Source organism: Akebia trifoliata, chromosome 3 (genome assembly GCF_017979445.1).
Source record: "Akebia trifoliata isolate Shusen 1 chromosome 3, ASM1797944v1, whole genome shotgun sequence".
NCBI lineage: Eukaryota > Viridiplantae > Streptophyta > Magnoliopsida > Ranunculales > Lardizabalaceae > Akebia > Akebia trifoliata.
Window position 1 is genome coordinate 16,236,496 of NC_141377.1, and position 23,589 is coordinate 16,260,084.

Genomic DNA, 23,589 nt, shown 5'->3' on the forward strand with positions numbered 1-23,589 from the left:
AAACTAATGGAGGATGAGAGAAATTCGATGGCTCTAAGCCGTCTCATAAAAAACTTCACAAGTTACGTCGACCTAAGTCGTCGAATTTTGATTTCTAAAATTCTTAGGCCTTGGCCTATCGAATTTTCTTATAGAATTTTCCAATTTACACATTATTCCAAAAAAAAAAATGCTAAAGTTATTGCGCAGGACACTACATTAGACACTGAACTGATGTGGAGATGTGCACAGAACCATAGCTTCTTTTCCTCGAGATACAAGTGAAAAGTATCTACGGTGTCATCTCGAGTGAAAAGCATATATGATTTTAGAGACACCTCCATGTCGGCTCAATGTTTAAAACGGTGTCTTGCGTAGTCTCGCTAGGACGACTTTATTCCAATTCTAAGTATATTTAAAATATTCTAATGTTATTGATGATAAAATTAGTTAAAATAAACGATAATTAAGAAAGTTTTTAGGTTTCTTAATGATAATTCCAAAACTTAATAATCACGTGCAATACACGTGCCCTACTATCTCAGTAGGAGGTTTAGACCTCATTACCTACTTATGATGACCTCATCCTTAATTAGACCAAGATCTTAACTGGGACCAAAAGTAGGGAAACTTGGACCGAGACAATTGATTTTGGACCGTGACAAAATGCGTATTTAAAGGAAAGCCTAACATCTGGAGCAAAACCCATCGTTCACCATGGTCAACAGTCCATGTATTTAATGTTAAGTTAAGGGCAGTTGGATAAATATAGCTTTATTTCTTTCAATTTGTCAAACTGAGGAATATAAGCCAAATGAAGGACCACGATTCACGAAATATCTAGTATGAAAAGAGGTTGGACTAGGGATGTACATTCGAGTAAACCCGAACCAAACCAAATCGAATTTTTGAGTTCGGTCCAGATTTAGTTAAAATCGAGATCTGACCGAAAGTTTTGGGTTTGGATTCAGTCCGAGTTTGTCACACCCCAAAAATCTAATATGAATCCCAAGGATTCTTATGTTAGATCTCAAGAATGATTAGCTATCCCTTCCCATAATAACATATAATATTAAAAGCATAGAACCTGATAAACAATGATAAAACAACGGAAATAAATAATATCAAGGATTAATAGAATGCGGAGCCTAATTTGATCCAAAGTCCTTAAACCTTAAAATAATAATTGTTCTAATTGAAACAAGTTATAACTAGACGATTGTTCTGAATATAAATTGGCACATAATGCCTAAACATAAGAGTTTCAATTTGAAACATAAGATAAACAACTAATAGATATATTCTTTTTTTTTTTTTTTTTTTAACTTTTAATACAAGATTTACAATTTTAAAATAAGATCAAGGGTTCAAATCATCTAATCATATATGATTTTTGAAGCATGTGTCCCTATATTGAAATTCAAATCTAATTCTTTGATGTAAAATAATTTTCTACTAAAAACTTAGCAACTAAAGAGTAGAAAGGAAGTGTTCCTACATGTTTAATATCTTCTACAATGCAATAGCTCCGAAATCAATTCCCAATATCCCTCTTTATTCACTTTTATTTTTTTGCTTCGATGAAATCACGATCTCCCTAGATCCACATGAAGCACTTGACGAGAGGAAATTTTTATTCTCTTTCGTCGAGTGTTGAATCTCGCTCTATAATCCTAAATCGATTCTTCTATCTCTAGGAAGGATAAGGTTAGGGTTTGTCTTTAGAGGAGAGAATGAAAAATCTGTAAATCTTTAATAAGTTTGATATTTATGGTAATTTAAGGATGTAAAAGTCAATTTTAAATTTTTTTTATTTTTTATTCAAAAGTTTACATCCCAAGCTCCGATTTTAGTAAACTTATAGTTTATTTTAGATAATTTTTTAATACGAACCTAATGGTGTTCTCGGATTTTTAGGAATCAATTTCTAAGAAATTTTTTTCTTTCTTTGTGTCCAAACTTAACCATCAATTATAATTCCTCGAAATACGTAAAAGATTTCTAAGATATTATAGGGTTCAAGTCTCAAACATCATAACCAAACCCAAACCAAACCGAAATTTTCGGGTAAATTTTGGGTTCAAATTCTGTCCGAGTTTGAATTTGAAATTTGAATTAAAACCGTTGCAATTTTGAATTTAAAAAAAAATGGGTTCGGTTTTTTTGTTCGAGTAGATCCAATTTAACATTTCAACATTAACTTATATAAGTTTATAATACATCATACATAATTATATAAATATAAACGTTTAAGTTTATAATACATAAGTAGTTATATATTTATATATTTATATAACTTATAAATATGAACTTAAATAACTTATGAATAACTAAATAACTTATGTAATCATATAACTTATATATATTCATATAAATAATTGTTTATAATTATATAAAACAGTAAACTATATAACTTATAAATATGCACCTACATAACTTATAAATAACTATATAATTATATATATTTATATAGGGTCCCGTTCGCAGGCTAATTTTTTGGCAAACGGATTGGCAAACAAACCTCACTCGTTGGATATAAAGCAAACGGGTGGATGAGATTAAAAATAACAGTGTCTGCGATTAAGTTATGTATTATGCGCTTATTTACAGTGCCATCCCTCATATGTTTATTAATTAGTGCCACCTCCCTCGGGCAATTAAAACCAAAGATCTGAGTTCTCTGTCGACAGAATTGAAACCTTCTCTCTCACGAAACCCTCTCTCTCACTCTCATTCTCCCTATTGCTGCAATGACATCTCATGAACACGTCCCTCTCTCTCACTCTTGATTTTCCCATGATTTATACGTGCCTAGAGTGCTCCATGTCCCAATCTTTTGAGCATTCTATATTGTTTGCAACTGCAACACCTCCTAAAAAACAAAGTCCACTCATTCTTACTGTGCCATGCTCTTTGAGAAAGTTGTCATATTACTGCCTTTGCATTCTAGATTCATGTTAGAGGTTTTGAATTCTGATTCTTTAAGCACAAAATGCAAGTTTTAGTAGAGAGAGTAAAAGATCTTACAATGTCAAAGAACTCAATCCCAAGTGTTTAGTAGAACTTCAAATATACATTATAAGGTCCAGAACCATTTGCAGCCCCCATGAATGTGAAATAGAACATTCTTATTGAAAAAAAAGAATTGCATTTTGTTTAAAATCAGTAAAAATAAATAAAAATGCAGGGTTATTCTCTCTTAATCAATGGTTGACACACAGGTGCCACAGCCAACACCGTTGTCTCGGTGAAATGTCTTTTTTTTTTTTTTTCAATTTTGGACTTAAAAAAATCTCCTTTCAATCCTTTGAGCTTCATCCCTTTTGCAAGCTATTGGAAATTTGGATGGAAAGTAATACTCTGTGTTTGAATGTAAGGAACTTAGGACAAATGAAGTTATTTTCAACATCTTCAGATCGGAAAACCAAGAGTGAGAGAGAGGGTCATGTTCATGAGATGTTGTTGCAGCAGTAGGGAGAATGAGAGTGAGAGAGAGGGTTTCGTGCGAGAGAGGGTTTCAGTTATGTCGATAGGGAACTCTGTTCTCTGATTTTAATTTCCCAGGGAGGTGGCATTAATTAATAAACATATGAGGGATGGCACTGTAAATAAGTGCATAATACATAGCTTAATCGCAGACACTGGTATTTTTAATTGCATCCGCCCCTCTGCTTTATATCCAACGAGCAAGGTTTGTTTGTCAATCCGTTTGCCAAAAAGTTAGCCAGCGAACGGGACCCATTTATATAATGGCCGGTTCATGGGACAACAATTGTGACAAAATTTATGATAATGATTTTTGCCTTGTATGGTTCAGAACTTTCGAAATGGGCTTTCGTGAGGATGATCTCCTCACTATAGAGATCATCCTCACCAAAAATCAGCTCATTCCGAAACTTTTAACACCATCAAAAGTAGTTTACAAAATAGTAAACGATCTACGATTCTTCAAGTGAGGAGATCATCCTTACCAAAAATCAGTTCATTTCAAAACTTCTAGCACCATCAAAAGTGGTTGACAAAATAGTAAACAATCTACGATTCTTCAACTTGTAAACTTGCTTTAGAAGTTTCATAATGGGCTGATTTTTGGTGAGGATGAGTTTTTCACCATAAAGATCATCCTCACAAAAAATCAGTCAATTTCGAAACTTTTAACCCTATCAAAATTGTTTACAAAAAATTGTTGTCATAGATTTTGTCCCACGAACTGTTCCCATTTATATAACTATATAATTTAGATATATTTATATAAATATTTTATTTTTCTAATTATATAAACTATGACTTATAAATAACTATATAACTTACACTTTTAAATATATTACAAAATGAATAAATTAAAATTGAATCATAATTTTTTTATTGATGAAATTGTAAAATTACATTGAAATATTGAGTACATTACATCGAATATAAAAGTAAATTATAAAATTAAACTAATTAAGATTATAAAAATATAGAGACACTGCATCACAATAGTATGAATACATCCCAATTAGGTTGGCACCCATTCATTCTATCTATCATATACACAACTCAACCAAAATAAATAATGAAAAATAAAATCAAATTACAATTCAACAAATGATTGTTCTATTCGTAATTCTTGTTGTTGTTCTCCTTCTCACCTAACCATCAATCTTTCAAATAAATTAAAGCTTCTAATATATCTGGATTTAAACAATTTCTATATTGAGATAGGATTCTTATATCTGTATTAAATGTTGATTTTAAAGTCACAATAGACATACGAATCGTTAGTAAATCGCGTGCCATCATAGATTGCACACATTATAATTTTTTCAATAATCAAAATCATTATAATGTTTCACACCCCAAATTTTTATGGTATCAAAATCCAAATAACGTTGTAATTCAAAAGTTGGATTATTATTTCTAAAATTTATAGGTGCTCTCGATAACAGTCCAAGAAAAATAGATTTGGAACCAGAAGATGATAATACTATATTAAGATTAATCATATTATTAGTATTAATTAAATCATACTTAATTTCGTAAAGTTTAAATAATTATTTTTTAATTTTTTGTATTTCAACTTCAACATCAAGATCACTATTTAATTTAAAATTAAGTTGTAATATCTTAATTTTAAATCTGTGGTCCATAATTGAAGAAAATACTAAGTTATATGAAATAATTTTTCAGTATTTAATAAATTTGTAATTCATTTGTGTGACATAGTTATTATTCAAATTCAAATTTAAAAGTTCTTTAATTTGAGCTAATTGCGTACAAAATTCGACGGATGTAACATATTTTTATCCTGAAAATGCTTTTGTAATTTCGACAAAACTTTGAAAATAATACTAAATATTGAATGCATTATCCCAATCATTTTCTTCTATAATTTTCTTACTACGTATTTAAAAAAAAAAAAATCATTTTAATGAATTTTTATAGCGAACTACATGTTGCAACATATAATAGGTAGAATTCCACCGATGTAGAACATCTAATGATAATCTAGTTGGTGATAATCCAAATAGTATATATACATTCATGAAACCATTTTTATTTAATATGGGATGGGAATTGAAAAATATGCAATTTTTTTTTTCAAAATTTCCGGTTTATCGGTATTGGTTCAGTCCATATAACGGATTTGGTTTGGGTTTGGTCATCCAGACTCAAATTGAATTTATTCGATTTTGGTTCGGTCTTACTAAAACAGATTTGGTACAATTTTTTGAGAAGATTTTCAGTTCGGATTTCGGGTTCAGGGTAAAATATACATCCTTAGGTTGGACACACAACAAGTTAATATTATAAGTGATTTCAAGGAAATTTCTATTTTTTGTGGGTTTCTCCTCCTGGTTGGATTTTATATATGTAGAATTCCTAATCAAAGAAGCCCATGTAGAATCCCATGCAACACAGGAGTTGAGAATATGTATTAAAACTCTGCAGCAATAGCAATTAGAAACGAATGAAGAAAAAAAAATTCTAAACGATTTTCAAATTAAAATGAGAATTGAAAAGTCGTAGTACGTTAGTAGCAAGCTCCGACCTCCAGTAAGAACAATCGTTGAAAAAGAGTTGGAAAAACTGTAATGCAATAATATTAAGGTTCGTTGATCATTAACAAAACATTCTGATTCTACTTAGTTTTAGGTGGGAATAGCTCTCAGAAGAATTAAAAAATTGTTACGGAGATCTGACAATATCACCTATAAATCACTAATCAGACTTTGAGGTATGGGGTCATGAGTAAATAAACTTGAAGAATTTTCCACATGGCATAAATGAAATGCGGAATTAGATAAGTAGCCAACTGCTTGTAGTATAATAGTATGAGTATCCTTTGCTCAACAACTTTAGAAACATTGCTTTCATCTTCGACAAACCATAGGAAGACCACGAGAACATATATATATGCGTGCAATTAAACGTCATTGTAGGGTACACACTCACATTATATTAAAATAAAATGAAATGCAATTAATATCCCATCATCATCACGATTGATTTTAAATGTAGATGTAAACATTTTTTAAAATATTTTCTTGCACGAGTGGTCGAAAAGCAGGATTCCCTCTCAACACACACACACACACACACACATCGAGGGAAGTTGGGTCTACACTCTACAGATATTATAAAACTACACTCTACATACAAGATAATAAATTAAAGAAAGATTTACCTGACTGAACTAATTGATGTATTTTTATTACAAAAACTCTCTTGTAATTCTTACAACTTCCAAGAAACCTAATTTTATGAAGTTTATTATCCATCAAACCTCACTTTATCAAATTTGTTATCGAGCAAACTTTGGAGTCGGATACAAGTCATAAAATTCAAATTTATGATATTAATTTGTTACTTAGCACACTTTAGAGTAGATTCTAACCACATCAATTTGTAATATCCAAAATCATGATCTAATAGCACAGTGTTGTAAAAAACAAAATTTTAAGAATTTTGAAAAGAAAATTAAAAAAAAAAAATTTAATTAATTAATTTGTACCAATAAATTTTACTTTTAAATTTGGGAATTAGATAGTCATCCGTTTCAACACTAACGATCAAGCTCAAAATGTTTTATTTTGAATCTAAGTTTTTATATGAAATCTATAAAATGGTGGTGTTGGATTGCTAATTTAATAACTCATGTGAACCCAACGACCATTAGTAAGATTTAAAATCGTACTACGTTAGTCATACTAGTCTGATTCATAAAGTAAGGTTTGCGCAAGTAACAAACTTGATAAAGTAAGGGAGTTTTTTTAATAGAACTGCAATAGATAGGTATGTCCGGTAAATCTTTCTCAATTAAACCCCCTTTAATCCGTACCTTGTGCAATTTAATATTATAAGTAGTGTGACACATAATATTTAAATCCTTCTCCACCATCCCCACGCCCTCCATAAACAAATATTTCTGAAAAATAATTTGAAATCTAGATCAATGTCTCATGCCTAAACTATGCTTTAAAACTTGTTCTGGTTGACTCAAAAGTCAGCAAAGACCATGATGACGCCATTGAATTTTGAGTTGACTCGGTAATTAAATTAATTTGGAGTTTTGAACGAACTGGTCAGCAGAGAAATTCATCACCAAGTTTGGTTTAGAAACTCAAATTACCTAAGCTATGCATTACATTTGATATTCTTTTTTTTTTTTTTTTTTAAATGAGAAATATTAAAAATAAAATAAATTTAATGATCTTATATTGTCGTAACATTATTTTTTCTATTACACATCAAACAAATTTGACATCTTTTGTACAAAAAGTTCGAAGTTCAACTATTTTTGGGTTGCCGTACCAATTGGCCCCTTCTTCAATTTTTTAGTTTCTCTTTTATTCTTTGTTTCTTTCTTTTATTTCATAATTCCTTTTTTGACATGTTTTTGACATTATATAATTCCATTACTTGATGCATTAACAAAAATTCGATTAATTGCAAACGTTCTTATAAATGATCTTTGTTGTAACTACTCAAATATTGAATTGCTTTTGGTTGGGACTCCTTCAACCACAATTTATCAATAAAAAACTAAATTATGATTAGGGTAATATATTTTCTAAATTTAGTATATATATATATATATATTTATAACTGGGTAATCTTGTGGAGAATGGATTGGGCCCATATTTGAGATTTGCCCAATCCATGGATCATTGTCTTGTTCAAGCATTAATCCTAGGACACTTAAAATACTCACACATCACATGCATCAGGTAAGTGAGGGTGCACCATTAAGAAATTAATACTTATATTGAATGTCAAACTCGGACCTATAAGCATAAATTGCTTATTGGTCTGAAATTGTCATTAAGCCAATCTCTCAAGGTTAAATTCAGTACCTATTTAGATATTCATTTGATTCAAATCCTGCACCGTGGAACTGATTCAGCTCGACGAACATTTGGGTCGAATCAAAGTTTTTAATTTTTTAAATATAGTGGGTGAAAGCAACTAAAATGGTTGTTTGGTTTTTCATGTTAATCCACCCGTCCTTTGTTAGATAGCGACTCAAATGGGTCATCATTATTATTAGATAATAAAAGAAAGGCCTCGTGCAAAGAAGAAAAAGATATGTCCTACATTCTCACCCATGAAATAACGGGAAGAAACATGTATAAAATAATATAATAAAAATAATAATAAGGAGATTTAGACATACCTTTCACTTGGTGAATATTTTAGATATGCATGTTTTTAGACTTATTAAATGCCCTCTTCACCTGAGTCTTCTATGATAAATTTATTTAAAATGACTTAAATTCGACCTTGAGTGCAACTCCAACTGAGTGTTTCATTTTTTATCATCAAATTGACATCTTCTTCATTTTGAAGGCTACAAATCACTTTAGAACTCCCATTGATCTCACATTCAAATCACTATTCTTTCCTCTAAAACGCTATTACTCACATTCGAGTTTGTTGAAAAAGATGAACAATACTTGAAAAAGGTGAACTATGACTGAGATCGACCTTTAAATCTTCTCTCTCCCCTCTATGTTTAAAGCTATGAACAATGTTTTATAGGAATTTCCTTCATTTTGAAGGATGGTTGGAGTTGCTCTGAGGGCAATTGAACAAGATGGTCAATGTGAATCATCCATCACATTGACTCATCTAAGATTTGAGTTGACTAATCCAGTGTTTTAAAAATAGTGGTCAAGTTTATTAAAATTTGACCTAATAAACTAGTTTGCCAGTTTTTTATATAAAATAATTAAGTTTTTATATTGAATTAAATGTTTGTTAAAATTTTATAGTTAATTATTTAAATATAATATTAAGTAATTTAATAATAAATAGAATAAAAATTTTGTTTAACAATCAAGAACTTTTGGCCCACTGACTCTTGAATGTCCGGTCGCTGCTTTGGTCGTGCCATAGGTTCTAAATCAAACTTAATGAGTATTTCGAACAATTGGATTATAATATTTTTCTCACAGACGTTACAAACATGCTCGTGGGGTGGATTTTGGTGTCTCAATCCTTCTATTATCTATGTGTCCTTCTCGTCCTCAAACCTCTCTTTTAGTACGTGAAAATTGGAAAATTCAACAAGCCAAGGCTCACAAATTTTAGAAACCGAATTTTGACGGCCCGAGGCCGTTGAAATTTTTTATTTTCCCTAGATTCAACGGCTTAGAGTCGGGTTATACTTCGAGAGGATCATTGGGTTATACTTCTCTAATTATGTAGTCTTTCCTTCCTTACGCCCTAGTTATAGGAATGAGGTAGTCCAATTTCTTAGAATTCGATGCCCTAAGCTAAAGTAGCTAGATGGGAATTCTACTTTGGTTCAATTATTAAAACTTTTTATTTTTGAACACATATTTTTGGGTATTAAACCGGATATCCAGTTTAATGCCCTACCTTTGATGGTTGTGAATCAAATCTTATTTCCTAGGGAAGATAACCTAATGGATCCCTCCTTGATAAATATAATCACTCAAGTTCGTGAAGTTAGTCGGCTAGCTCCAATGCTTTTAGTTGAGCTCGATAGAGCTTTGACAGCTTGTCTATTGAGAGACGTCACTTTTTCTCGGGGTGTGTACCCCTCTTGTAGGTAAAAACAAAGACACACTTATTTTATATTTATTTTTTCCATAATATTTTTTTGTAAATTTCTGAATTTTTATGAATTTTAGGTTTAAACTTTATTTCAATTATAATTTGATTACTTTTATGTTCTAATGCAGCTTTGGCTTTTCGATCATCTCTCCACCATCGAAGTGATTGAGCATCCTATCTCTTATGGTGCCAATTTAATTTTCTTGATGTTGACAAGAGAGTATCCACTTTTTGTAGTTGGGAAGGAAAACTAGTATGTTTATCTTAAGTCTATCGATGAAAGCATGAATAGATGGATAGGTTCCTTCCAATATTCTTCTCAACTTTCTCTGTCTTTCAGTAATTGTCGCTTGTTAATCTTGATTGGTTCTTTTCATTGCCCTAAGGACTTTAGTGACTTGATGGAAGATTTTGACTCTTCAGACACCCGTTTACAAGATCGATTTTGTGGGTTTTGGCAGAATGTGGAGATTATCTGTACTCTTATCTTTATTTCTCATGATTTTGTTAGATACCAATTCTAGCTTACAGATTTGATGGGTGGTCATCTTCTTATTGCTCTCAGTGAACATTGGTTTACGTGTTTCTCGTATCCATGACTACCGTGATTGGATTGAGGAACTTCGAGTAGATCACCGTCATATCGAGCGTATCTAGGTACAATCTAAGTAGAGGCTACAATATGATATTAATTGCTTGAGTGCCACTTTGAATGATAGTAAGACTCTGAGACGTAGCAATGTTGAGAGGTACCAGACTGAGATTGATGATCTTAGGAAGAGATTGAGGTCCAGTACTCGTGTTGATAACATGGTATCATATTTAGTAAGTCAAGACCCTTCTGATACCAATAGAGTAATCGTTGATTTGGTGGCTTGAGTCCATGACGTAGAGCTTCTCCTAGATGCTTCTTATGGTTTTTGTAGTTAGACGAAATTTTTCTGTATTTCCTACATCTTTATTTTCTACACACTTGAACAAAAAGATGTAAAATTATGTAATAAATGGAAAAATAGTTTTTTAATTATTATTAGTGTCAGAGATATCTATCTTTTGTTTTTAAAATTGTTGTTTTGATACAAATTCTAGATTTTTTTCTCATAGGCTGAAAATATAGATTTGGATAGTTTTAAGATTTTTTTAGATTTTTGAATTTGTAAAACAAAGCTGAAAAAAATACAAGTAAATTATTTTTTTTGTTTGCAAAGTTATTCGAGTCAGGCAAGGTTAGGACATGAGTAGGTCAAGCCTGAACCATGTAACCATCAAGGTAACGGATTATGTGGACCTATTCTCAACTTCTCCTAAATCATTTAGACTCATCCCCAAAGTCGAAAAGATTTGTTTTTGGGAATTTTAGGAGTTGGGTTGGTTTGGTATCTGAATGAAACTCTCGACGACTTTTTTATTTTTTTATTTTTTTAATTTACCAACGTTACTCTCAGTGCCCATTAGGGTTTTCACCAAATTTGATTTTCTACCATTTTTGCACATCGATGCCCTTTTTATGATTTTTATCGTGTCGATAGTTTTGATCTTACCACATGTAGACACCCCAATTTGAACGGGCCCACACTCGAAAGGGCCCAAAAATATTGATTTTTCAATAGGATTCGCCAACGGACCTCAAAGGCCCAAATCACTAAAAAGTGACTTTTTGATCGAACCGATGCCTCTAAGACCTCTTAATGGTCTAGGAGGACCACCAAAAGGACTCGGCCTACCCTACGCTTTCCCAATATTCGTCACACCATTCCCAAAATCGAAAATGACGAATTCTCAATAAAATTTAAAAACGGGCCCTAAAAAGCCCGATTCGCCAACACGTGGCATTTTGATCAAACCAATGATTTCAAAAACCTCAAAAAAAATAAATAAAATTAAAAAATGAGACTTGGGACGCTTACCAACTTATCCCTTCACCGCTCCATCTCCGAATCCGAAAAAACCTAAGCCCACCTAAGGCCCATAAACCTTCAATTCTTCAAAATCTATCTTTCTCACCTCTCCCCTAACCTAAACTCAATCCCACATCACCTAAAATCTAAAACCAACCTACACTCTCAAAATCCATTCCAAAATAACCCTCAAGAAATCCTTAAAACCCAAAATCATTTCTAAAATCCAAGCCCAACACTACAAAGCCCACAAATCATTATCCATATCCAATTCATTATCCAACCCACAACCCTAACCCACTAATCACAACCTACATCAACCAATCACTCTTTTATCATCAAAAGATGACACATGTTATCACTCCCTCTTACCTCCCTCATCAAACCACCCACCTCATCACCTTTCTCTAAAATATTAAATACCCACATCACCTTTTCTCTAAAAAATCATATCAACCCACACCCTCCCCTAACCTACCCTCATTACTCCCTATAAACCTCCATTCTCTCAAATCAAACACATCAACCTACCCTCCCCTAACCTATACTCATAATTCCCTAACCCCTATTCTCTCAAATCAAACACATCAACCCACACCTCCCCCAACCTATCATCATTATACCTCTCCCTAATCTACCATCATCATTTCTTATAAACCCATCTCTACAACCTAAACTTACACCCATTCTCTCAAATCAAACACTCAACCTCTCCCATCAATTAAATCTAAACCCCTAACATCCACACATCTTGTCACATGTCACCATCTCTTACACCCTCCCAACCATCCTCCATTCTCTTAAATCAAACACCACTCAATCAATCAACCACCCTCTTAAACACCCATCATCTCACCTCACTAAACACTTCACCCAAATGGTTTGGGTAAGATCCAAACCATTTGGATCAAAACACAACCCATTTACCCTCATTACATATTTACCCCTCTCCCAACTCCTAATTTCATACCCCCCACCTTTAAAACATATGCCATTCTCTACTTTCCCACACTTCACCCCATTATGCTCCTAAAATACCCTCCCAACATCTATAAAGGCCCCCCTCCTCTTCCTAAAAATGGTTCCCAACTCTCACAAAAAAATCTCTTACTAAGTCTCACAAACATCACTCAACTCTCTACTCATCTCTTCTCTATTCTCTCACACTAACCTCAAAAGAGTTACATTCTCATAACTCACCAAAGACTCAATTCAAGAAGACATAGAAGAAGAAGAAGGAAGGAGAGAAAAGAAAAGAAAACCTTGAAACTTCAAGGTGGGTGCAACAAAAATAACCCCCCCCTCTCTCTCTCTCTTCCCTCTCCTCATCCCTCTTCTATCACCCCCTCTCCTCTTCACTTTGTTTTAAATGGACTTGGGATGAATGGACCTCAAGGCAAATGATTCATTAGGATCATCTCTTTCAATAAGATGATCCTATGATCAAGCCGAAAGCAACCCCTATCTAGGGTACAAATGCACACACGTGGTACTTTATTTTTTCACTTTTTTAAAAATCAAAATAACCGAGTTCTTTGAGATTACCGCCACTTGGCGGGGAGAAAATGGTGCCTAACACCTTCCATTTCTGCAACCGAGCTGCTTGCCCGAATCCCTAGGTTCGAGTAGTTCCTTATCCATCGCGAGTTACTAATGCCAAAATGTCATTTTTTGGAAAATGTTCATCAGGTGACCATTTACACCCACTTACAACATGAATGGTGGCGACTCCAAACTTTAGTAGATGTGGCCATTGTAATGACAAAAATCACGTATCTACAGCTGGCGACTCCATTGGGGAAGTATGGCTCATTCCTCGCGAGTAACTCGGTTATTTGAAAAAAAAATATAGATTTTTATTTTACTAATGTTGTTTCTTGTTGTTGTGTGTGTTTTGTTTTGCTTTTGATTTCATTCATATGTCCACAATGTAATATTTACTTGAACTCTTGTTCATGATATTTGTAAGGGGTCGATGAAAAAATAATGAATTAAAATGCACGTGTGCACTTGCGAGCATAGCCCCACTTCCAAGCCACCCCACCCTCAATAAACTTAGCCCCGATGCTTAGTAGTTCCACGGCTTGAGATCGTTATTTCAAGTGTTGGGAATGAACACATCAAATCCGATCACCAACCAACGACATGTGTACTTCGGTATGCATCGAGGTTTGAAGATCGGGTAACCGTGAAGCCACCTATTAAGCCGCATGCATGTGCCCGACTAGACAATGCTAGGAAACGAGTTTCCAACGTTACATCGACCCCCAAGCAAGGTTGTAATTGTACAAGTTGTTGTCGGGCCTCGAAGCCCAAGTTGTAAGCCACAATGGCAAGTTGTATAGGCTTAGGGGTATGTATTTTGTATTTTCTTTACTTATTCCCTTGGTAAGAAGGGAAAAAACTAGCTTTTATTTTATTTTATCATGGATATCATCAAAAAATACAAAAAATGAAAAAATGAAAAAAATGAAAAAAATGAAAAAAATGAAAAAAATGAAAAAATGTAACTTTTTTTTGGCCTAAGCCAAAAACCAGAGGCAATGTACCTCATTTTGGACTAACAAACTTAAAAAAAAAAAAAAAAAAAAAAAAAAAAAAATTTTTTGCTCATTTTGTTTTCGATGTCAGACTTGACAACTTTTGTTCTCGGGTTTATTTTTCTTTGAATGTTTAAGGCTTGAAAATGCTTAAATGAATTATTTTTTAATTAAACTTCCTCGCTGTTTTTCTTTGTTTGATCAAAACAGAACTCGCATGCATTCTATCGATCAGAGTTGACCCTACTTAATGTGGTATACTATCAACCTCGCGTACAATCAAATCCATTACCATCCATCACCAATCATCAAAAATGGGTCTACGACCCATATCCATTTAAATGGGTCCACGACCCGCACCACTCAGACTAGGTCCACGACCCAGATCCATTCAAACTGGGTCCACGACCCAGATCCATCTCAACTGGGTCCTCGACCCAAATCCATTTTAACTGGGTCCCCGACCCAGATCCACTTAAACTGGGTTCACGACCCAGATCCATTTCAACTAGGTCCATGACCCAGATCCATCTCAATTGGGTCCATGACCCAGACCCAGATCCATTTTCAACTGGTACGACCCAGATCCCATTTCAACTGGGTCCACGACCCATATCCATTTTCAACTGGGTCCACGACCCAAATCCATTTCAAACTGGGTCCATGACCCAGATCCATACCCATTCCAACTAGGTCCATGACCCATATCCATTTTCAACTGGGTCCACGACCCAGATCCAATACAACTGGGTTCACGACCTAGATCCATTCTGAACTGGGTCCTCGACCCAGATCCATATCCATACCAATTGGGTCCACGACCCAGATCCATATCCATACCAACTAGGTTCACGACCCAGATCCGTGTCAACTGGGTTCACGACCCAGATCCATGTCAACTGGGTTCACGACCCAGATATGTGCAAACTAGGTTCATGACCCAGATTCATTCAAACTAGGTCCACGACCCAGATCCATTTTCAACTGGGTCTAGGATCCAGATCCATTTTTAACTGGGTTTACGACCTAAATCCGTTTCAACTGGGTCCACGACCCAGATCCATCACAACTGGGTTCACAACCCAGACCCAAACCCATTTCAGTTGGGCTTACAACCCAGATCTACTACAACTGGGTCCAAGACCCAGATCCGTTTCAATTGGGGACACAACCCAGATCCGTTTTGACTAGGTCTAAGTCCCAGATCCACTACAAACCAGATCCATAACCAATTTCAAACTAAGTCCATGACCCATATATGATCTAACAAGGCTGACAACTGATCAATCAACTCAAATTAATTCAATCTTTTTCAACCAAAACAAAAAAAAAAAAAAAAATAAATAAATTTTAAGCACCAATTACAGTCCTTGATCAAAGTCAGTGCCTAGAAAGATCTTACCCTGTTGATACGAGGGGGATAGACTATGTCTATTCAAGGAATAAGGTGATTTAAGAGTGCCATTGTGCGCCGCCTCTTCCTTGGAGATCTGCCTGGCCGGTAGTGATTTCAGATAACTGAATTGGAGGTTATCAAAAAAAAAAACATGGGTTGTTCCAACTCGATTGATCTCAGAAATTACTTTTTCAAAATATTTTCCCGACTCCGTGTCGATGCCAGCTCCGTGCTGATGAAATTACTTTTTCAAAATATTTTCCCGACTCCGTGTCGATGCCAGCTCCGTGCTGATGAAATTAATTTTTCAAAATGTTTTCCCGACTTCGTCTAGATGCCAGCTCCGTGCTAATGAAATTACCTTTTCAAAATATTTTTTCGACTCCGTGTCGATGCCAGCTCCGTGCTGATGAAATTCTTTTTTCAAAATATTCTCCCGACTCCGTGTCAATACCAGCTCTGTGTAGATGAAATTCCTTTTTCAAAATATTTTCCCGACTCCGTGTCGATGCCAGCTCCGTGCTGATGAAATTACTTTTTCAAAATGCTTTCCCGACTCCGTGTTGATGCCAGCTCCGTGCTGATGCCAACTCCGTGTTGATGCCAACTCCGTGTCGATGCCAGCTCCGTGCTAAGATAATTTCGCTTTTAAAATTTTTTCCCGACTCCGTATCGATGCTAGCTCCGTGTTGATGAAATTACCTTTCCAAAATATTTTTCCTACTCCGTGTCGATGCCAGCTCCATACTGATGAAATTACCTTTTTAAATGATTTACCGACTCCGTGTCGATGCCAGCTCCGTGCTGATGCCAACTCCGTGTTGATGCCGACTCCGTGTCGATGCCAGCTCCGCGCTGAGTTAATTCCATTTCAAGAACGTTTTACCGACTCCGTGTCGATGCCAGCTCCATGTTGATGTAATTCTTTTATAAGACATTTTACTAATTTCTTGTTGATGCCGACTCCGCGCCGATAAATTACTTTTTCATTAAAACCTATAATAAACAACTTTACCCGACTTAATAAAACATCATGCATCTTCATTTTTTGTAAACAAGATAGTAACGCTTGATCTTCTATACCCACAGGTGGCCAAGCGAAAGAAATACAAGCAGCCAGAGGTATCTCTATATTTTCTAAGATCATCTACAGTCACCATGAGTTCTTTTGAACCAGCACAACCCCTAGTAACCGAAACGTCAGGTATCGATCCACAAATAACAGCACTATTGAAAATAATCGAAAGACAAGAAAAGATAGTAAGTACCGTGTTAGCCAATGCCAGCATCTTACAAACCCAAACGATACAGCAGCACGCATCCAGGTCAAATCAGGATTTACCCGAGCAACCTCCACAGGGACCACAAACCACAATGCCTCCCACAGTGCCTGAATACGAGGGGCCCCCGCTCTATAGTCCACAGAATCGACCACCCCCTGTGGTCATTTCTGATGACGAATGTGAGTATAGAGCCACAGAGGTCAAGAACGCAATAAACGAAAAATTGGCTCAGCAAATCGAGTTTCTTTAGGAAGAGATGAGAAGAATGAAGGGCCTCAACACGATGAGTGGAACTAGGTTAAAGGACCTCTGTTTCTACCCCAATGCTCAATTACTGGTCAAATTCAAGTGTCCGGATTTCGAAAAGTACAACGGAGTAGGGTGTCCTCTGTCGCAGCTAAAGTTATAATGTGGGTCCATGTGCCAGTACGGCGAGGATGACAGGCTATTGGTGCAGTTGTTCCAGAGAAGCTTAACAGGGCCGGCACTTAAATGGTTATCCGGGTTGGATCACACTCTCATTAAGAGTTGGCAAGACCTGGCACAATTACCAATTCAATACGGATGTTGGCCTATATTGGAATGATATGGCGAAGATGACGAGAAAACAGAGAGAAACGGTGAAAGAGTATGCACAAAGGTGGCGAGACTCTGCCTCACAAGTAAGGCCTGCAATGATCGAACGAGAGATGAACACCACGTTTATCTCGATACTAGGGCACGCCTTCTATACTCACTTGGTTGGGCACACTACAGGCACGTTCTCAAATCTGGTACAAGTAGCAGATCGGGTCGAGGATGGGATCCGAACTGGTCTGATATTCGATTTTACAAGCTTAGGGGTAACAACAGGGATCCCCTCTCAGAGAAAATCAGTGCCGGTAGTAAAGAAGAGAGAAGAGATGCAGGTCAACAATATACAACCAAACCGACCCCTCTTCATTCCAGCACTAGCACCGAGACCACAAGCTCCGTCAACTTCTTGGGCTCCGGCACCTCCGCCAGTCTGGAACCCTGTACCTCAGAACCAGTTCAGGGCAAATCCTCTACCAGTGGCACCACAGTATGGGCAAGGTCAGCAAGCGCAGCCTAACAGAGTTAACAGAGTATTTACTCGGTTGCCAATGGCACTATCAGAATTACTCCCGATCTTGCTCAAGGGAGAGTACCTCACGAAACGACCACCAAACCCAGAAGCCGAAAAGGGACTAGGATACAATTCAAGCTTGTTTTGTGAATTTCACATGGGTGCTCCAGGGCACTTTACAGATCAATGCTGGCAACTCAAGCACCAGGTGCAGAATTTGATAGACAAAAGGGCACTCATATTGGATGGGCTGGCCAATCCCCAACAATAGAACATCAACGAAAACCCCTTACCTACTCACAATGAAGGGGGAAGTGGGCACGGGTAAACGTCATTCACGGGGAACTTGATTTCAAGCCGTCTACTTTGATAGCCCCTATTGGGTCCAAAATCAGGGTCTATTTAACTCAAGAATCAAAGGCATCCACGGTCAGTACAGTCAACCACTACACAACAAACACATCCCAAAATTCACAACTACCTCTCAGAATGGCTGACCTCACCATCTATCCTACTCATCAAAATACTACTACCCGACCACCTTTAGTTATGCCTTACGGATCATCGAACCATCGAAATTTGACCCGACCTCCTCTTGTTATACCATACACACCACCATATTCTCAAGGATCAATTCGACCCCCCCTTCACATACCATACACTTCGTCTCCATGTCCACCACTCGTCATTCAATATACTCCATCCATCCCTCACATAACTCCTCCCACCACCACTATATCCAAATCATAATTACCGCCCCTCATTCTCAATATGAAACCTGATCCACCCCCCATAACCATACGCTCACCTAAACCATTCCCCTATAACTTCGATTAGGCAGTTCCTTGGAGTTATGAGACCACTATCACCATGACTATCGGGACTGAGACCATGAAGAAAGTAATGGTAGCTGATATCAATCGTATGACAAGGGCAGGGAAATGCTAGAAATTATCAGAAAATGGGGTAAACATCAGGGCAGAAACAAAAGAGACTGTGAAAGAGGTGACAGATGAAGAAAAAAGAAAAGTAAAGGGAAAGGGTAAACTGTATAAAGATGACAAGGTGGAAGAGAAGGTGAAAGTGACAGACAAAGAGGCTGCAGACTTCATTAAGCTCATTCTTAAGAGTGAGCATAATATAGTGGATCAATTGAACAAACAACCGGCTCAGATCAGCATTCTGGGTCTGCAACAAAAGTCAGAAGAACATCAAGAAGTACTGCTAAGAATTCTGAGGAAGTCACATGTACCTTCAACCACGTCACCAGCACAACTAGAACAGACAATAGGCTAGATCATGGCCCCCAATCCCATTATTTTCACAGAGAGTGAATTTGTGCCTGAAGGACGGGGACACGTGGAACCATTAAACATCATGGTCATGTGCAAGGGCATGATGGTTGCCAGAGTGCTGATTGATAATGGCTCAGCACTTAATGTTTATCCTCTTGAAACCTTCCGAAAACTCAACGCTGATTGGTCACACGTCAAACCTAATAATAAGGTTGTTCGAGGTTTCGATAGCTCGAGAAGAGACTCTTTAGGAGAGGTAGATTTACCAATCACAATAGGTCATTGCACCTTCGAGGTAACGTTTGAAGTCATGGAGATACCGACGACCTTCAACTTGCTGTTAGGCAGACCGTGGATCTATAGCAGGGGTTGTACCGTCTTCGTTGTACCAAAGAGTCAAATTTATCATGGGACAGAAAATGATATCAGTACTGGCAGAAAATCTCATCCCGACTGGGAGAGCTCCGGACGTGCCGTTTATTGACATTGAGCTAACGAAGGACAAAGCACTCTACCATTTTTATCAATTCGTTGCTGTTAACCACGTGGAAAAGGAAAAGGAAAAGGTGAAAACGGAACTGTCAAGGACAAATCTGATGATCAGACAAGTTCTGAAGAAAACAGGTTACCAACCCAAGCAAGGGTTGGGACTGAAAGGGAAAGGGAAAGTTGTACCGGTCGAAGCAAAGAAGCACAATCCTTATTTCGGATTGGGGTTTAGGCCCACGAAAAAGGATATAGCAGAAATGAACGACAAGAAATGAGAACTCCGGTTAGCCAGAAAACAAAATTGTGAACCAAATATCTGGAATCTGGGCAAAGTTCCTCACATCAGTGTTAGTTTCCCTATCTCTCAAACTAGATCCAACAGTCTAACAGAACCATCAGAGACAAAATCAGTAAGAAAATCGAGAATCGTAAGTTTCGAGAAGGCTCAGTTGTTGAGTCTCAGTCATCCTTCGTAGAAGGCATTGATATTTTATTCAATGAGGATTCCAACGAAAGTCTATTAGAGATTGCTCCAGAATCCACAAAGGTGGAAATCATCAAAAACAAGGGGAATGAGTCACCCTTCCCCACTGGCATCGATTGGGCATCAGTCGTCATCCCACCAAGCTTGGGAGGGACTATGCCCAAACTAGACAACAATAATCAATCGGAGATCATGGTTATCTTCGAACCATCAACCATATCACCCAACAAATCACTCTTTCATCTCATCCGCCCCCTCAGAGAAGGGGAAGTTCTGAACAATTGGGAGGAATTCCCGTTGACCCTTGATGCTATTAAGGCCTCCAAAAAAATGCCATTAGTTGAATCTAGTTTGCCCGAGGATCATAATGAGCCCTTGTCCTCTGGTAAATACTGTTTTGAGGGCTCCCTATCTTTACTAATGAATTTGCATGATTGTTCTCCTTATTTTAGATATCCAGAAAATAACAAAAAAATAAAAATTTCTCAAAAGACAAAAAAATAAAAAATCTTTCAAAATTACAAAAAAAATAGATATTTTCCAAAAATAAAAAAGATTTTTCAAGGGATCTGTCTCCGTCAAATGAGTACCTAGATAAAATAGAATTTGAAAGGGACGGGTATGATTTCGATCTTGAACTCGACTTCGACCTCATGGGGATCGAAGAAGAGTCTGAGGACGAAATGGAATACCCACCCAAAGAAATCAAAGACTTGGTAGAACGTCACGAGAAATGTGTTCAACCAAATATCGAGGATATAGATTCAATCAATCTTGGTACCGAAGGTGACCCACGAATTGTCAAGATTAGAGCCTTATTAACGTCACAGTAAAAAGAAAAAATGGTCGAATTCTTACGAGAGTATCAAGACATCTTCGTATGGTCATACAGAGATATGCCTGGGTTAGACCAATTGCCTCGGGAAGCAAACCAATCAAGCAGAAACTGAGAAGATTGAAACTAGAATGGACCCTCAAGGTCAAAGACGAGGTCATGAAATAGTTTGAAGCTGGATTTCTTGCAGTCTCTACATACCCTGAATGGTTGGCTAATGTCAAAAAAGATGGAAAGGTACGCATGTGTGTTGACTATCGAGACCTGAACAAGGCCAGTCATAAGGATGATTTCCCACTTCCACACATCGACATTCTATTTGATAGTACAGCAGGGCACGGCATGTTCTCGTTCATGGATGGCTCCTCAGGCTATAATCAGATAAAGATGGCTGAAGAAGACTAGGGAAAGACTGCATTCATCACACCATGGGGTACTTTCCACTACAAAGTCATGCCATTCGGGCAGAAGAACGCAGGGGCGACTTACCAACGGGCAATGACCGCATTATTCCACGACATGATCCATAAGGAAATAGAGATCTATGTAGACGACATGATTGCTAAATCTGGTACTGAAGAAAACCATCTGGTAAATCTGAAGAAGTTGTTCGACAGACTCAGAAAATACAGCTTGAGGCTAAATCTGGCAAAATGCGTGTTCGGGGCAACATCAGGCAAGCTACTGCGGTTTATAGTCAGCAGAAGAAGTATCGAGATAGATCCAACAAAAACTAAATATATCCTCGAAATGAAGGCACCTGTTTCCAAAAAAGACGTTCGGGGCTTTCTGGGGAGAATACAGTATATCAGTCGGTTTATAACTCAATTAACGCCTATCTGTGAACCAGTCTTCAAACTACTAAGGAAAGACACCGAAAAAGTGGAACAAAGACTGTTAGGAAGCATTCGACAAGATCAAGCAATATCTGCTCAATCCACCAGTCTTAGTCCCTCCTACTCCAGGGCGACCTCTTCTGATGTATATCTTAGTACAAGAAACATCTATGGGGTGTGTACTAGGGCAACATGATGAATCAGGACGAAAGGAACAGGCCATCTACTACCTCAGCAAAAAATTCATCGAGTACGAAGCAAAATATTCAATGCTTGAGAAGACTTGCTGTGCATTAGTCTGGCTTCTCAACGGCTACATCCCTATTTGCTTAGTCACTCAACTATGCTTATTGCCAGGATAGACCCCCTGAAGTACCTTTTCAAGAAACCAGCATTAACAGGTCATACAGCGAAGTGACAATTATTATTATCTGAGTTCGACATCACCTATGTCACTCAAAAGGCCATCAAAGGGCAAGCCATTGCCGATCACCCATTGCCTGACTATGAGCCATTAAAGACAAACTAGCCGGATGAAGCCATACTATTTACCGAGATTGAAAATGACGATGACAAAGAACCAGGTTGGAAAATGTACTTCGACGGAGCTGCCAATCAGAAAGGAAAAGGAATAGGGGCAGTCTTGATCAAATCAGATGGGTCCCATGTGCCAATTGCCATCAGATTGAAATTCTAATGCTCTAACAACGAGGCCGAATACGAAGCATATATAGCAGGGTTGAAAGCAACATTGGATCTCGAGGTAGATGAGATCGATATTTTCGGAGATTCAAGCTTAGTAGTCTATCAGACGACTAGAGAATTGAAGACCCGAGAATAAAGACTGGTCCCTTACCATGAGTATCTGGAGGAACTAAGCTCACACTTTGACAGGATCTCATTCACATACATGCCGAGAGCTAAAAATTAGTTTGCAGATGTACTAGCTACGTTTGCTTCTATGATTAGTATCTCGGAGGACCTAATTATCGACCCAATTGAGATTGGAATTCAGGACAAGCCAGCCTATTGTCTACCCGTCGAAGTAGAAGAATCTGAAGAAAAGCCTTCGTACTCGGATATCAGGGCATATCTCGAGGATCGAACCCTTCCCCTAGATACGACGTCAAATGATAGCAGAACCATTCATAAATTGGCAGGGCAATTCTTCATCAGCAATGACATCCTGTACAAAAAATCGCACCACGAGGTCTTACTCCGATGCGTGGCAGAAGCAAAAGCAAAATGATTAATCGAGACTGTACATGGTAGAATCTGTGGGCCTCACATGAATGGTCATATGCTAGCAAAGAAGATTATGCAGATGGGATATTACTGGACAACAAGGGAAAGTGACTGCTTTCAGTATGTTCGTAAATGCCATCTGTGCCAGATCTACTCCAAC